Source organism: Hordeum vulgare, chromosome 2H (assembly GCF_904849725.1).
Source record: "Hordeum vulgare subsp. vulgare chromosome 2H, MorexV3_pseudomolecules_assembly, whole genome shotgun sequence".
NCBI classification, from domain to species: domain Eukaryota; kingdom Viridiplantae; phylum Streptophyta; class Magnoliopsida; order Poales; family Poaceae; genus Hordeum; species Hordeum vulgare.
In genome coordinates, this window is record NC_058519.1 from 428146498 (window position 1) to 428164197 (window position 17700).

The following is a 17700-nucleotide window of genomic DNA, read 5'->3' on the forward strand; positions in this document are numbered from 1 at the left end:
ATCCAAACAAGCATTTGTGTGAGAGAATGGAACTTTCCCACAAATTCGCCTGGCCGGCTTAGGTGGAGGAGAAGATGAGTCAGAGGAAACAGAAATGACCTCTACGGAGTCTTCCTGGCTTTCATTGTCCTCGTTCTACACAAGAGATATAGAGGCGTAAACACAAAACTATAAACAATGAATGGCGAGTTAAAGAAGATGGATTTTTACCTCTGAAAGTACGTCGCCGACTTGGGATTCGTCGGCGTCAGACGGCTCAGTGACGGCAGCTTTGCCCTTGCCCTTGGACTTCTTCTTTGGAGGTGGCTTGGCTTGCTTCAAGGCCATCTTTTTTGGCCTCCCGGACCAGAATTTGTCACCTTTATGAAATGTCATTTTTATTATAAGAAGTCATAGCTCAAGTAAGACGGAAGGAATAAAGTAAAGGTGGGTTAAATTATTTACGTTTGGTGCCGGGTTGATCTTGTAGAACGGCTTAAGACCTATTTGGCCGCACTTGGCCAAGGGTTCGCCGGTCAATTTCTTGATGATGGTTACAATATCATTTTTTGTGAGTGCTATGTGGAAATAGCACTGGGAATGATCCAGGGTGCCGTCAAAATCACACATTAATCCATCCCGGCGACTTAAGGGAAGGATACGCCATTCGACCCAGCAGCGGATTAAGTCAACCCCAGTAAGGCCGTTGTTTGTCAGAGATCTGAACTCGGACAGTACTGGGATAAAATCTGACTCCTCTTTTTCGGTGAGCTTGTCTGGGAGTTTAAAATTTGTTGGAAGACGCTCCTCCCTATAGCCAAGAAGCTTGTTCTCACCCTCAGGCAAAGTTTCCCAGCAGTAAAACCAAGACTCGCCCCAGCCTTTGGGATGGCTTGGCATGGCGAGTGACGGGATTGAACTATCCCTACGGCGTGGAACATTGACACCTCCAAGCTCCAAGCTAGGGCCATTGGAAAATTCGGTCTCGCGATTCAAATGGAAGAAATACCAGAATAAAGGAACTAAAGGTTCCATCCGCAAGTAGGCCTCACAAAACACCTGGAACTGACATAAATTGCTTATCGAGTTGGGCCCTAAGTCTTGGAGACGGACATTCATGAAGGTCATGGAATCTCTGAGGAATTTTGATCCGGGCGGTTTAAAACCCCGTTCAAGGTGCTCAACAAAAACAACTATTTCCCCTTCCTTCGGGTTGGGGATCTCCTCTCCTAACGCGGAACGCCAACCGATAACCTCTTGGGGGTCCAGATTCCCCGTTTTCACACAATTGTTGAGAAGAGTTTCATCAACCTTGGTCGGGAGCCAATCATTTTTGAAAACGGTACCCATGCTACAAAGGGAGAAATTACGAGTAAATTAACTCACCAAGCGCTTACTAAATGGCAAAACAGATTCATTGACTCGCCAAACAATTTGCCTGATAGCTAAGGGAGTTTATTGACTCGCCGATAAAGGGTCGGGTCAGAATACCAGGGCGACTTACGAATTTCTTACGACTTATAGAAAGATGGTTCAGAACAGGCAATAATATATGGATCTACAGAATAGGAAAAAATGAATGCGAAAAGTGTGGATAAAACTGCCTATGGCTAGGGTGAAAACAGTACTGTTGATCTGGTGAAACCCTTTCTAGGTCTTCAAACCAAGGCTAGGCAACTAAGGGTATGGAAAATGCTGATGTGCTCACTGTCGTCATCACAAACTAACCAGTGATTACAGAGCCGTTCGAGGTGTTCTAAAGAAATGGCGGACATGAGCCTCGAGAAGCTAAGATCTGCCTCCAATGGCGGGAGACTGACCTGGTAATGGCGGCTGGAGGCGACCGACGAAAGATCCGCGGCGAGTGTCGTGCGTTCAGCGGACGACGGAGTGCGTCGGGTGCGGTGGACGGCGACGAAGCTCTCGGACGGCGACGAAGATCTCGGACGGCGACAAAGCTTTCGGGCGGCGACGAAGCTCTCGGGCGGCGACGAAGCCTTCGGGCGGCGACGAAGCTCTCGGTGCGATGGCGAGAAAGAAGGGGGCAACAAGATGGGTAGGTGCAAATGTGCCCTGTCCCCTCCTCCCGCCTATTTATTAGGTCAGGCGTTGGGATCGAAGCGCCACGAGCGGGAACTGCCAAAAAGGATAAAGATTCGCCATGATGGCGCCCAAAATTTTCGGGATATCGATACCGAAGGATCCGTTGGAGATTACGTCATCATCTTTTCCGAGATTAAAGGGATAAGAAGGCGCCACCAAGAAGTGGTTTGGCGACTTGAGTTTTCCGCAACAGATGGCGGTTTAAGTGCATGGTGCATAAAAAGAGTGAGACGAATCGCCCCTAACTGGGGGAGGATATTGGCGTCAAAAAATTCAAGTCAATCTGGGGCCTAATGTTGGGGATATTATTTGTTGGGTAACCCGCCCTAATTGGGTCAGGTCACCAAAGTTGGCGACTCATCTCCAAGTGGTTCCGGCCTTGGCCCAGCGAGGCCGGGAGTCGGATGGCAGTTTGGGACCTTCGGGAGGAATCCATTGTTGGGAAGATCTCCAAGTCTTCGAAAGATGGCGACTTAGAGATAGGAAGAATCATGATTTATGTAAAGGAAAGGACTCTTGTAAACCCTAAGGGTTCGACCTGTATATAAAGGCGAGTCCCAGGGAAGGAGGGGGAGGTTAGAAATCATCGAGTGCTAGGTCAGGCGAGTTACGCCCCCTTGTAATCGAGACACCATCAATACAAACACCAAGCAGGACGTAGGCCTTTACCTCCTCACGAGGGGCCGAACCTGGGTAAATCTATGTCTCGCTCCCGCATAACCCCTTTGAGTCGCCACCAAGGTGCGATGGCTCCAACACTAAGTCCTTTCACGAGGACATCTGCCGTGACAAAACCACGACAGTTCCCTTCTGATTTCGCCTGGGCATCCTGCTGATCGGTTAATTTTTTCTTTAAATCGCCAAATGCTGATTCAGCTTGGGTAAGTGACTCCTATCGAAATATATTGTCAAGGGGCAAGTCTCAGAATTATTGCAAGCAACATCCCTTACACTTGGGGGCTAATGTATAATTTTTTACACAAAATTATACGAGGACATGTGCCGTGACAAAACCACGACAGTAGCCGTAGCAGCAGGATTCCTGGCGCCGTTACCAGGGAAGGTCTGTTTGTTGGAAATATGCCCTAGAGGCAATCATAAATTAGTTATTATTATATTTCTTTGTTCATGATAATCGTTTATTATCCATGCTATAATTGTATTGATTGGAAACACAGTGCATGTGTGGATACATAGACAAAACACTGTCCCTAGTAAGCCTCTAGTTGACTAGCTCGTTGATCAAATATGGTCAAGGTTTCCTGACCATAGGCAAGTGTTGTCACTTGATCACGGGATCACATCATTAGGAGAATCATGTGATGGACTAGACCCAAACTAATAGACGTAGCATGTTGATCGTGTCATTTTGTTGCTACAGTTTTCTGCGTGTCAAGTATTTGTTCCTATGACCATGAGATCATATAACTCACTGACACCGGAGGAATGCTTTGTGTGTATCAAACGTCGCAACGTAACTGGGTGACTATAAAGATGCTCTACAGGTATCTCCGAAGGTGTCCGTTGAGTTAGTATGGATCGAGACTGGGATTTGTCACTCCGTGTGACGGAGAGGTATCTCGGGGCCCACTCGGTAATACAACATCACACACAAGCCTTGCAAGCAATGTGACTTAGTGTAAGTTGCGGGATCTTGTATTACAGAACGAGTAAAGAGACTTGCCGGTAAACGAGATTGAAATAGGTATGCGGATACTGACGATCGAATCTCGGGCAAGTAACATACCGAAGGACAAAGGGAATGACATACGGGATTATATGAATCCTTGGCACTAAGGTTCAAACGATAAGATCTTCGTAGAATATGTAGGATCCAATATGGGCATCCAGGTCCCGCTATTAGATATTGACCGAGGAGTCACTCGGCTCATGTCTACATAGTTCTCGAGCCCGCGGGGTCTGCACACTTAAGGTTCAACGTTGTTTTATGCGTATTTGAGTTAAATGGTTGGTTACCGAATGTTTTTCGGGGTCCCGGATGAGATCACGGACGTCACGAGGGTTTCCGGAATGGTCCGGAAACGAAGATTGATATATAGGATGACTTCATTTGGTTACCGGAAGGTTTTCGGGCATTACCGGTAATGTACCGGGAATGACGAATGGGTTCCGGATCTTCACCGGGAGGGGGGACCACCCACCCGGGAGGGCCCAAGGACCTTGGGGTGGCGCACCAAGTAGGTGGGGTCAGCCCAAGGCTGTCTTGCGCAAGAGAGAAAGAAAAACCAAAAGAAGAGAAAGAAAAAAAAGGAAAGGTGGGAAAGAAGAGAAGGACTCCACCTTCCAATCCTAGTTGGAATAGGATTGGAGGAGGATTCCTCCTCCCCTTGGTGGCGCAGCCCTTGGGGCTCCTTGAGCCTGAAGGCAAGCCTCCCCTCCCCTCCTCCTATATATATGGAGCTATTAGGGCTGATTTGAGACAACTTTTGCCACGGCAGCCCGACCATATACCTCCACGGTTTTTCCTCTAGATCGCGTGTCTGCGGAGCTCGGGCGGAGCCCTGCTGAGATTAGATCACCACCAACCTCCGGAGCGCCGTCACGCTGCCAGAGAACTCATCTACCTCTCCGTCTCTCTTGCTAGATCAAGAAAGCCGAGATCATCGTCGAGCTGTACGTGTGCTGAACGCGGAGGTGCCGTCCGTTCGGCACTAGATCGGAGCGGATCGTGGGACGGATCGCGGGACGGTTCGTGAGACGGTTCGTGGGGCGGATCAAGGGACGTGAGGACGTTCCACTACATCAACCGCGTTCACTAACGCTTCTGCTGTGCGATCTACAAGGTACGTAGATCAGAAATCCCCTCTCATAGATGGATATCACCATGATAGGACTTCGTGCGCGTAGGAAAATTTTGTTTCCCATGCGGCGTTCCCCTACAGAGGCATCATGAGTTAGGTTCATGCGTAGATGTAATCTCGAGTAGAACACAAAAGTTTTTGTGGGTGGTGATGTGCGTTTTGCTGCCCTCCTTAGTCTTTTCTTGATTCCGCGGTATTGTTGGATCGAAGCGGCTCGGACCGACATTACTCGTACGCTTACGAGAGACTGGTTTCATCGCTACGAGTAACTCCGTTGCTCAAAGATGAACGACGAGTGTCGGTTTCTCCAACTTTAGTTGAATCGGATTTGACCGAGGAGGTCCTTGGATGAGGTTAAATAGGAATTCATATATCTCCGTTGTGGTGTTTGCGTAAGTAAGATGTGATCCTACTAGATACCCATGGTCACCACGTAAAACATGCAACAACAATTAGAGGACGTCTAACTTGTTTTTGCAGGGTATGCTTGTGATGTGATATGGCCAATGATGTGATGTGATATATTGGATGTATGAGATGATCAGGTTGTAATAGTTAATATCGAGTTGCACGTCGATGGTACGGCAACCGGCAGGAGCCCTAGGGTTGTCTTTAAACTAACGTTTGTGCTTGGAGATGCGTTTACTATATTGCTAGGACGTAGCTTTAGTAGTAATAGCATGAGTAGCACGACAACCCCGATGGCGACACGTTGATGGAGATCATGATGATGGAGATCATGGTGTGACGCCAGTGACAAGAAGATCGTGCCTGTGCTTTCGTGATGAAGATCAAGAAGCACATGATGATGGCCATATCATGTCACTTATGAATTGCATGTGATGTTAATCCTTTATGCACCTTATCTTGCTTAGAACGACGGTAGCATTATGAGGTGATCTCTCACTAAAATTTCAATACGAAATTGTTGTTCTCCCCGACTGTGCACCGTTGCGACAGTTCTTCGTTTCGAGACACCACGTGATGATCGGGTGTGATAGACTCAACGTTCACATACAACGGGTGCAAAACAGTTGCACACGCGGAACACTCGGGTTAAGCTTGACGAGCCTAGCATGTGCAGACATGGCCTCAGAACACATGAGACCGAAAGGTCGAGCATGAATCATATAGTTGATATGATTAGCATAGAGATGCTTACCACTGAAACTATTCTCGACTCACGTGATGATCGGACTTGAGATAGTGGATTTGGATCATGTACCACTCAAATGATTAGAGAGATGTACTTTTTGAGTGGGAGTTCTTAAGTAATATGATTAATTGAAATAATTGTCATCAATAGAGTCTAATGGTCTTTGCGAATTACGATGTAGCTTGCACTATAGCTCTACTGTTTTCATATGTTCCTAGAGAAAATTTAGTTGAAAGTTGATGGTAGCAAACTTTGCAGACTGAGTCTGTAAAGCCGAGGATTGTCCTCGTTGCTGCGCAGAAGGCTTATGTCCTTAATGCACCACTTGGTGTGCTGCACCTCGAGCGTCGTCTGTAGATGTTATGAACATCTGACATACACGTTTCTGATGACTACACGATAGTTCAGTACAAAATACTTAATGGCTTAGAAGCAAGGCGCCGAAGACGTTTTGAAATGTCACGGAACATAAGAGGTGTTCTAAAGAGATGAAATTGTGACTTCATGTGTGTGCCCTTGTTAAGAGGTATGAGACCTCCGACAAGATTCTTTGTCCACGAAGTAGAGGAGAAAAGCTCAATCATTGAGCGTGTGCTCAGATTATCTGAGTACGACAATCGCTTGAATCAAGTGGGAGTTGATCTTCCAGATAAGATAGTGATGGTTCTCCAAAGTCACTGCCACGAAGGTGTGAGAGCTTCGTGATGAACTATAACATATCAAGGATAGATACAATGATCCTTGAGCGATTCGCGATGTTTGACACTGTGAAAGTAGAAATCAAGAAGGAGCATCAATAGTTGATGGTTAGTAAAACCACTAAGTTTCGAGAAAGGCAAGGGCTAGAAGGGATACTTCGTGAAACGGCAAAGCCGTTGCTGCACTAAAGAAGAGACCCCAGATTAAACCCAAGCCCGGGACTAAGTGCTTCTGTTATGAGGGGAACGGTCACTGAGGCGGAGCAACTCTAGATACTTGGTAGATAAGAAGGCTGGCAAAAGTCGAAAGAAGTATATTTGATATACATGATGTTGATGTGTACTTTACTAGTAACTAGCAAAAGAGCCCGTGCGTTGCAACGTAAGAGAAAATAACACACGCTCTGAACGTAATATATTTTCACATGACATCACATTTGTGTTGACGACGATGACCTTAGTGCTCATACAACGAAAACGCGTTTGAATGTAGAATCACTCGGAATAAGATGACAAATATGTTGTTTCTCCCGATGAGGTTTTCCAAAGGTGTGCATGTGTGGTTAACAATGGTTTTCTTTCCTCTCAATTTGGTTTTAATTTAATGGATGTTTATTGCAATTCGTATCGTCGTCGGAAAGAGAGAAAAAAAGGATTGTGCACTACAGATTAAGTTTGCACCAAAAACAATATTTAATAAGTATTCAACAGCTAAAAATAACATCCTATTTAGATTCTACATATATTTTTAATCAAATTTCATATATAACATATTAAAATCGGAGTTACGGTTTAAAATATATGAATATTTTTGTTTTAGATAAAATGTGGATTGATTAACTGAAAAGTGAGGGTTTTTTTTGTTAAAAAACGTTTGGACTCACTTAAAAACGGAGGGCGGGTTAATTACCTGAAACATCATGGGTTTTTTTGAGAAAAGCAAAAAACGATTCGTTTTCTATCTTAAATCCGGACTGCTGGTTGATTACCTGAAACATCAGGGGGTTTTCTGAAACATTCAAAAAACGATTCGTTTTTCTGACTTAAAACATGACTGTCGGTTGATTTCAGCAAACATCAGGGGCTTTTCTGCAAAATAGGCACGACGGACGACAGAAGCCTTAGACGCTTTATTATTAGGGAGAGAATCCTAGTAGCACGAGGGTATTGGATACCGGTTCGGTTGCTAAGTGATTAGTAAAACGAAATGAAAGCTACGGCATAAACGGAGACTTGCTAAACGCGAGGTGACGGTACGTGTTGGAAGTGTTTCCAAGGTTGATATGATTAAACGTCGCACGCTCCCTCTACCATCGGGATTGGTGTTAAACCTAAATAATTGTTATTTGGTGCTTGTGTTAAGCATGAACATGATTGGATCGTGTTTATTGCAATAGGATTATTCATTTAAAGAGAATAATGGTTACTCTATTTGCTTGAATAATCACCTTCAATGGTTTATTGAATCTCGATCGTAGTGTTACACATGTTCATGATATAGGTGCCAAAAGATACGAGGTAATGATGATAGTACCACTTACTTCTCACACTGCCGCTTGAGTCATGTTGGTATAAATTGCATGAAGAGGCTCCATGCTGATGGATCTTTATACTCACTTGATTTTGAATCACTAGTGACATGCAAATCAGACCACATGAGCAAGGCCTTGTTTTCATTGAGATGAAACAAGATAGTAACTTGTTGGAAGTGATACATTTTGATGTATGCAGTCCAATGGGTGCTGAGGCACGCAGTGGATATCATTATGTTATTACTTCAATGACGATTTGAGTAGATACAAGAGTATCTACTTAATGAATCACAAGTCTGAAATATTGAAAAGTTCAATTCTGTTTCAGGAGTGAAGTTCGTCGTAACAAGAGGATAAACTGTCTACGATATGATCACAGAAATGAATATCTGAGTTACGAGTTTTGGTACGCAGTTAAGACAATGTGGAAATTGTTTCGCAGTTCATGCCACCTGGAACATCATAGTGTGATGATGTGTCTGAACGTCATAGCCACGCACTATTTGGTACGGTACATGCTATGATGTCTCTTATCGAATTACCACTATTGTTTATGGGTTATGCATTAGAGACAACCGCATTCACTTTAAATAGGGCACCGCGTATTTCCGTCGAGATGACACAGTATAGACTGAGGTTTAGAGAAATCTAAACTGTCGTTTCTTGAAAGTTTGGGGCTTTGACACTTATGTGAAAAAGTTTCAGTCTGATAAGCTCGAACCCAAAGCGGATAAATGCATCTTCATAGGATATCCAAAACAGTTGGGTACATCTCCTATCTCAGATTCGAAAGCAAAGTGTTTGTTTCTAGAAACCGATCCTTTCTCGAGGAAAGGTTTCTCTCGAAAGAATTGAGTGGGAGGGTGGTAGAACTTGATGAGGTTATTGAACCATCACTTCAACCAGTGTGTAGCAGGGCGCAGGAAGTTGTTCCTGTGGCGCCTACACCAATTGAAGTGAAAGCTGATGATGGTGATCATCGAGCATCGGATCAAGTTACTACAAACCTCGTAGGTTGACAAGGCCGCGTACTACTGCAGAGTGGTACGGTAACCCTGTCTTGGAGGTCATGTTGTTGAGCAACAATGAACCTACGAGTTGTGGAGAAAGCAATGGTGGGCCCGGATTCCGACAAATGGCTGGAAGCCATGAAATCCGAGAGAGGATCCATGTATGAAAACAAAGTGTAGACTTTGGAAGAACTACTTGATGATCATAGGACTATTGAGTAAAGATGGATCTTTAAAAGGAAGACAGACGATGATGGTGATAAGTCACTATTAAGAAAAGCTCGACTTGTCGCAAAGATGTTTCCGACAAGATCAAACAGTTGACTATGATGAGACTTTCTCACTCGTAGCGATGCTAAAAGGCTGTTAGAATTATGTTAGTAGTTGCTGCATTATTTATGAAATATTGCACATAGGGTGTCAAAACATTGTTTCCTCGACGGTTTCCTTGAGCAAACATTGTATGTGATACAACCAGGAGGTTTTGTCGATCCTAAAGATACTAGCAAGTATGCAAGCTCCAGCGATCCTTCAATGGACTGGTGCAAGCATCTCGGAGTTGGAATATACACTTTGATGAGATGATCCAAGATTTTGGGTTTGTACAAGGTTTATGAGAAACTTGTATTTCCAAAGAAGTGCGTGGGAGCATTATAGTATTTCTGATAAGTATATGTGGTTGACATATTGTGGATCAGAAGTAATGTAGAATTTCTGTAAAGCATACAAGGTTGTTTGAAAGGAGTTTTTCAAAGGAATACCTGGATTGCGCTACTTGAACGTTGAGCATCAAAGATCTATGGAGATAGATCGAAAGCGCTTAATAGAAGTTTCAACAAGATGCACGCCTTGACAAGTTTTTTAAGGAGTTCAAAATAGATCAGCAAAGAAGGAGTTCTTGGTTGCATTGTGAGGTGTGAATTTGAGTAAGACTCAAAACCCGACCCCGGCAGAATAAAGAGAATAGACGAAGGTCGTCTTCTATGCCTTGGCCGTAGAATCTGAAGTATGCCATGCTGGGTACCGCACCTGATGTGTGCCTTGACTCAAAGTCTGTTGAGAGGTACAGAGAGTGATCCATGATTGAATCACTACCAGCGGTCAAAATTTATCCTTAGTAACTGATGGACTAAGGAATTTTTCTCGATTATGGAGGTGGTTAAAAAGTTCGTCGTAAAGGGTTACGTCGATGCAAGCTTTGACACGAATCCTAATAACTATGAGTAGTGAAACAGATTCGTATAGTAGAGTAGATATTTGGAGTATTTCTGAATAGCACATAGTAGCAGCATCTATAAGATGACATAAAGATTTGTAAAGAACACACGGATCTGAAAGTTTCAGAACCGTTGACTTAAACCTCTCTCACGAGCAAGACGTGATCAAACCCCATAACTATATGGGTGTTGGATTCGTTGGAATCACAAGGTGATGTGAACTAGATTATTGACTCTAGTGCTAGTGGGAGACTGTTGGAAATATGCCCTAGAGGCAATCATAAATTAGTTATTATTATATTTATTTGTTCACGATAATCATTTATTATCCATGCTATAATTGTATTGATTGGAAACACAGTGCATGTGTGGATACATAGACAAAACACTGTCAGTAGTAAGCCTCTAGTTGACTAGCTCGTTGATCAAAGATGGTCAAGGTTTCTTGACCATAGGCAAGTGTTGTCACTTGATAACGGGATCACATCATTAGGAGAATCATGTGATGGACTAGACCCAAACTAATAGATGTAGCATGTTGACCGTGTCATTTTGTTGCTACTGTTTTCTGCGCGTCAAGTATTTGTTCCTATGACCATGAGATCATATAACTCACTGACACCGGAGGAATGCTTTGTGTGTATCAAACGTTGCAACGTAATTGGGTGACTAAAAAGATGCTCTACAGGTATCTCCGAAGGTGTTCGTTGAGTTAGTATGGATCGAGACTGGGATTTGTCACTCCGTGTGACGGAGAGGTATCTCGGGGCCCACTCGGTAATACAACATCACACGCAAGCCTTGCAAGCAATGTGACTTAGTGTAATTTGCGGGATCTTGTATTACGGAACGAGTAAAGAGACTTGCCGGTAAACGAAATTGAAATAGGTATGCGGATACTGACGATCGAATCTCAGGCAAGTAACATACCGAAGGACAAAGGGAATGACATACGGGATTATATGAATCCTTGGCACTAAGGTTCAAACGATAAGATCTTCGTAGAATATGTAGGATCCAATATGGGCATCCAGGTCTCGCTCTTGGATATTGACCGAGGAGTCACTCGGCTCATGTCTACATAGTTCTCGAGCCCGCAGGGTCTGCACACTTAAGTTTCGACGTTGTTTTATGCGTATTTGAGTTATATGGTTGGTTACCAAATGTTGTTCGGAGTCCCGGATGAGATCACAGACGTCACGAGGGTTTCCGGAATGGTCCGGAAAGGAATATTGATATATAGGATGACTTCATTTGGTTACCGGAAGGTTTTCGGGCATTAACGGTAATGTACCGGGAATGACGAATGGGTTCCAGATCTTCACCGGGAGGGGGGACCACCCACCCGGGAGGGCCCAAGGACCTTGGGGGTGGCGCACGAAGTCGGTGGAGTCAGCCCAAGGCTGTCTTGCGCAAGAGAGAAAGAAAAACCAAAAGAAGAGAAAGAAAAAAAGGAAAGGTGGGAAAGAAGAGAAGGACTCCACCTTCCAATCCTAGTTGGACTAGGATTGGAGGAGGACTCCTCCTCCCCTTGGTGGCGCAGCCCTTGGAGCTCCTTGAGCCTCAAGGCAAGCCTCCCCTCCCCTCCTCCTATATATATGGAGCTATTAGGGCTGATTTGAGACAACTTTTGCCACGGCAGCCCGACCACATACCTCCACGGTTTTTCCTCTAGATCGCGTTTCTACGGAGCTCGGGCGGAGCCCTGCTGAGATTAGATCACCACCAACCTCCGGAGCGTCGTCACGCTGCCGAAGAACTCATATACCTCTCTGTCTCTCTTGCTGGATCAACAAGGCCGAGATCATCGTCGAGCTGTACGTGTGCTGAACGCGGAGGTGCCGTCCGTTCGGCACTAGATCGGAGCGGATCGTGGGACGGATCGCGCGACGGTTCGTGAGACGGTTCGTGGGGCGGATCGAGGGACGTGAGGACGTTCCACTACATCAACCGCATTCACTAACGCTTCTGCTGTGCGATCTACAAGGGTACCTAGATCGAAAATCCCCTCTCGTAGATGGACATCACCAAGATAGGACTTCGTGCGCGTAGGAAAATTTTTGTTTCCCATGCGACGTTCCCCTACACTGTTGTCGCAGTAGCAGCCATGGAAAGGAGGGTCGACACCCAACCTTTAAAGCGACTCGGGAAGCCATGGTGGGTAAGAAGCTCCATAATGTAGTCCCATTTGACGGAGTTAAAAGCCTTCTCTCGCAAATAAACTGGATATCATGTTTGTGAATATTAACGTTCATGGAATTAGAAAATATTCAAGATTTTGAAAGGTGTTCACAACTTTGAAAAAATCTTGACAAATTTGAAAAATGTTTACCAATTTTAAATAATGTAAATGAATATACAAAATCTTCATGAATTCATAAATATAATAAAATTGTTTTCTTTTGTAAATTTGGAAAATGTTTAGAATTCCAAAAATTTCACAAAATTTGAAAAATATACATGAATTTGGAAATAGCTTGTGAATTCAAAATAGTTTTTGTGAATTACAATATATTTTCGAATAAAAAACAAATCCATGACTTGAAAGATGTTCACAATTTGTTTTTGAAAAAAATAGAAGGGATACAAAGAGAAGAAAAAGGAAAAAGTGAAATAAATAACCAGAAAAAATGACAATAACAACTAAAAAAGACATGTTGGAAAGAGGGAACCGTTGTCTGGGTCAGCCCAAAATAACATGCAATACGGTGGGGGTGCATGTTTGGTCACGTTATGCGCGGAAAGTGTTTTGTTTTGATGAATATCACGCTTTATTGATCAAGGATAATCAAGAGAGAGTGCTGCCGGATAAAATCCGGGGTTACATGAAGAATAAAGTCACTAGAGGACTCACATGATCTAGCTAGAATATGTGCCGCGACATTCGAAAAACGATTTCCATCACTAAATAAAACACACGAGAAGACCGACGCCAACTCCTTGATATCAGCCGTGATGAGGCCCACCGGCGAGCGATCAACCGTCGAAACATTGGTTCTCTTGATAACAGAAAAATAGTCTAACTAGAAAACGACCCTTGAAAATCCTCCCTAACAGGTGAGACCTAACACACGCCGTAGCGCCAATTCTTGTGCTGATTCTGGGGAGGTAACCTCGTCAACATGCTCGCGGAAAGCCAACAAGCAATCTCCGATATGGTTCCTAATTACCACGCTAATTCCCATCTGTCAAGATTCCTTAAAGAGTACACCATCCACATTAACCGCCCCTACACCTGCCGGTGGCGGAACCCATTTAACACGACATACTGGGGTATCACGTCTCGAGGCAATTGCAGTCCTAGCACAATTCTGCACAATGAAGTCAACATAAGCCAAAGCTTTCTCAGCCAATATGTGGGGATGCATCCTAACATCATTGTTTCTTGCATCATTACGAGCCTCCAAAATGTGCCAAATTGTTACTACCAAAGCCGTGGCCTCAAGAGTGGTCACACGCTGAATGAAATCAAATATTCACTACTTGGTATGAACAAAACCTTTATGACACAGATGAAATCCTAAAGTCTACTTCACTACTCACTATACGTAGTGTGATAAATAGAAAGATATGCTCTATGTGCCACATAAAAACATGCTCCTGCATTTGGAACATGCCGTCGTAGCAATTGACTGTCCGACGGCACACAATCATGGGCCATTCTCGAGAGAACGATCTTCATATTCCGTGGAGCATTGACCTTCCAAAGAGCTTGCTAGCTTTTATCTTCAGTACTAAAGTCTGACTTCACACCATGGCCATGAGAATTAAGAATAACATGAAATTTCTCAGACTTGGCCAAGTTATATGCTGATCTGATTGAGTAGGATGCAAATCGATCATGAGGCCAGTTAATAAAATCATCCACCAGACACACACTTAGTGGGATATGTAACACTATGTTGGCCATTATCTTAGAAAAAACACTTCGGACCACCTCCTCGTTCCAAGATTTTCGATCAATACTAAGGAGGAAATTCATTGTCACTCCCGTTGGAATAGGGACCAGTGTATGAAAAGACCCCGCTGGGTGGCATGGAATCCAATTATGATCCAACAACTTAATTTTATTTCCTATACCAACCGCCCAACTCAAGCCCTTTGAAACTAGCTCTCGGCCAAACAAAATGCTATGTCATGTAAAGGATGTTGACTTGGGACAAGTTGCATTCATAAAATCACAATCCGGAAAGTATGTGACCTCAAGGACCTTATCGCACAACAACGACGAATCAATTAGTAAGCGGCAACTCCGCTTCTCTGGCATTGCTTGGTTAAAGAGCACAACATCACGAAAGCCCATACCGCCAAGGGATTTTTGACTAGATAGCCATTCCCAACTGTGCCAATGCATCTTTTTTTGACCATCCTCAATGCCCCACCAATAGTCGGCAATGGACTTTCTCATCTTGTCACCTGTTGACACTGGAACGTGGAAGCAGCCCATAACATAAGTTGGTATGGACTGTACAACCGCTTTCAACCGTACCTCCTTACCCGCCCTAGACAAGGGGCGGCTAGTCCACTGATGTATGCTCTTCCACACATGACCAAGCAAGAAATTAAAAGAACCACATACAACTCGACCTATCTCAGTAGGCATACCAAGGTATGTGTCTTGTAGTACTTCAATGTGAACTTGCAATATGTTCTTAACTTCTTGTTTAACACTGAGTGAACACCTAGAGCCGAAGAAAATCGAGGACTTACTAAATTTATCTTTTGGCCGGAAGCATCACAATAGGCCGTCAGAGTGGAACACAATGCCTTCACCATACGACGATCACTCTTTACAAAAAAGATACCATCGTCTGCAAACAACAGATATGAGATTGGAGGGCCTCATCGACCATTATGTAAACAATGTAGCTCACCAATGCGCTCCTTTTGGTGCAATAGACATGATAAACATTCAATGCAACGAAGGAAGAGATGGGGACTGATGGGATCACCCTGCCGAATACCACAAGATGGGACAACTGGATCGATGAGCTCCCCATTAGCTCTAACTGCATATCTAGCAGTCGTCACTCACCGCATCACTATCTCAATCCATCGTGGAGTAAATCCTACTTTACTCATGCAGTCATGAAGGAAACACCACTCAACACGGTCATAGGCTTTCATCATGCCTAACTTGAGTGCAAAATAAGGACGCTTGGAGTGTTGCCTCCGGATGGTATGTATGCACTCATATGCAATAAGGGAACTATCCGTATTCAACCTTCCCGGAACAAAAGCACTATGATATTCTAAAACAATGTCTTGCAGAAACACCTTGAGTCTATTCGCTAAGACCTTCGATGCAATCTTGTACAAAACATTGCACAAACTTATGGGCGGAAATTGGTGAGGTGCTTTGGATTTTCTATCTTCGGAATAAGAAGAATAACAGAATCACACAAGCCCTCCAGAATACTTTCCCTAAATAAAAAGCCTCGCACAGCGGCACAAATCTCATATTTGGGAAATTCCGAGTGTATTTCATAAAACAAAGTGGGGACCCATCTGGGCTCGGCGCTTTCGTGTACACCGGAAATTTTATTGGGGCCTCGACGGTTTTGATCGGAAGTTTAACTAGCCTAGCGAGCTTGGAAGCGATGGTGGGCTGCGAGGCCCTTTTTCCCCAACGCTCGATCTCAACCTCGAATAGATAGAAGTCTCGATAGATTGTTCCTAGGTGGTAAAGAACATTAAACAAGAATCCACGTGGCTATATGTAACTATTGTCAGAGAGTTCATCGTCAAGACAATTTTTTTAAATAAAACTAGAACCTTTATTCATTAGAAATAACCAATATAAAAACGAATTGTTTGTGAGTATCATTCATTTAAGGGTTTATTAAACCTATCATAAGTCAAAGACAATCTAGCGAGCTCATGAGCAACTTTATTTGCTTTTCTATTACAATGTTCGAACCCAATAATAATGAAATCACAAGCATAACGAATGAGAAAAAAATTCCTTTAGCCAGCCGATCCATTATGCGGCGTCCATCGTCTCCGTGTCAATCGGATATAGTCTTCATCATGTGGACGAGAGCAACCCTTTCGTTTCTATGTTTCAGCAACTGGTACTTTGTTTCAGGAGGTGAGTTTGTAACTAGCCTACTGACGCTGGAAGCAGCCACAACTCAACGCGTGTATGTCCACGTCGAGTGGCGGACCTAGGAAAAAAATAGAGGGTGTGCATATTTTTTAAAATCTTCGTAATCTAAGCTAGTGGTGGGGGTGGGGGAGACTCTGACATCCTGGCCAGGAAGGCAGTGCACAACAACCTCTATTGGGCAAGTGCCTTAGAGCAACTCCAACGAGGCGACCCATTTCGTCCACCGCTGTCCGTTTGGGGTCGAGCGGACAAAATTGATGTCCCAACACGCCGACCCATTGCCTTGTGTCCGCTTTGCGTCTGCGCCTCCCCATTTCCTACCCAAATTTGGGACTGAAATGCGTCGGCGCGAACACGAAGCGGACACGCGCGTGCCCTCTGTGTGTCCGCCCCAACCACCCGCGGTTAACATAATTTATGAAGGACGCCATCATCGGGCCCATGTGTCAGCTGCCGCGGTTGACCTTTTTAATCCAAACATGCGGTGGGTTCCGCCTCATCTGCTTCCAGAACCCACCCGTCCCCATCTCGTCACCATGACGGCGACCAAACTCTAGCACTGCTACTGCAACAAAAGACCTTCCAACGGCGCCAAAACCAAGCGTGCGGACGGGAGACTAATCTTGTCTTGATACTCCTCAGCAATGACACCAGGAATCCTTTTGCTACGGCTACGCCTTTAGGGACTTCCTTGGCAAATATGCAAAGGATTCCCCCGTGGCCTTGGAGCCTTGCGTTGGTGTTCCCTCGAAGCGGAAAGGGTGATGTAGCACAGCGGCGGTAAGTATTTCCCTCAGTTTTGAGAACCAAGGTATCGATCTAGTGAAGGAATATCTTAAGTATCTGCACAAACACAAAAAGCTTGCACCCAACGCTATGAAGGGGTTGTCAATCCCTTATAGATTGTTTGCCAAGTGAGAACTCAAAGCAACAAAGTAAAAAAGCAAAGTAAAAGTAAAAGTGGAAACGATAGGTGTGAATAGACCCGGGGGCCGTAGTGTTCACTAGTGGCTTCTCTCATGAAAGCAACTAGACGGTGGGTGAACGAATTACTGTCGAGAAATTGATAGAACC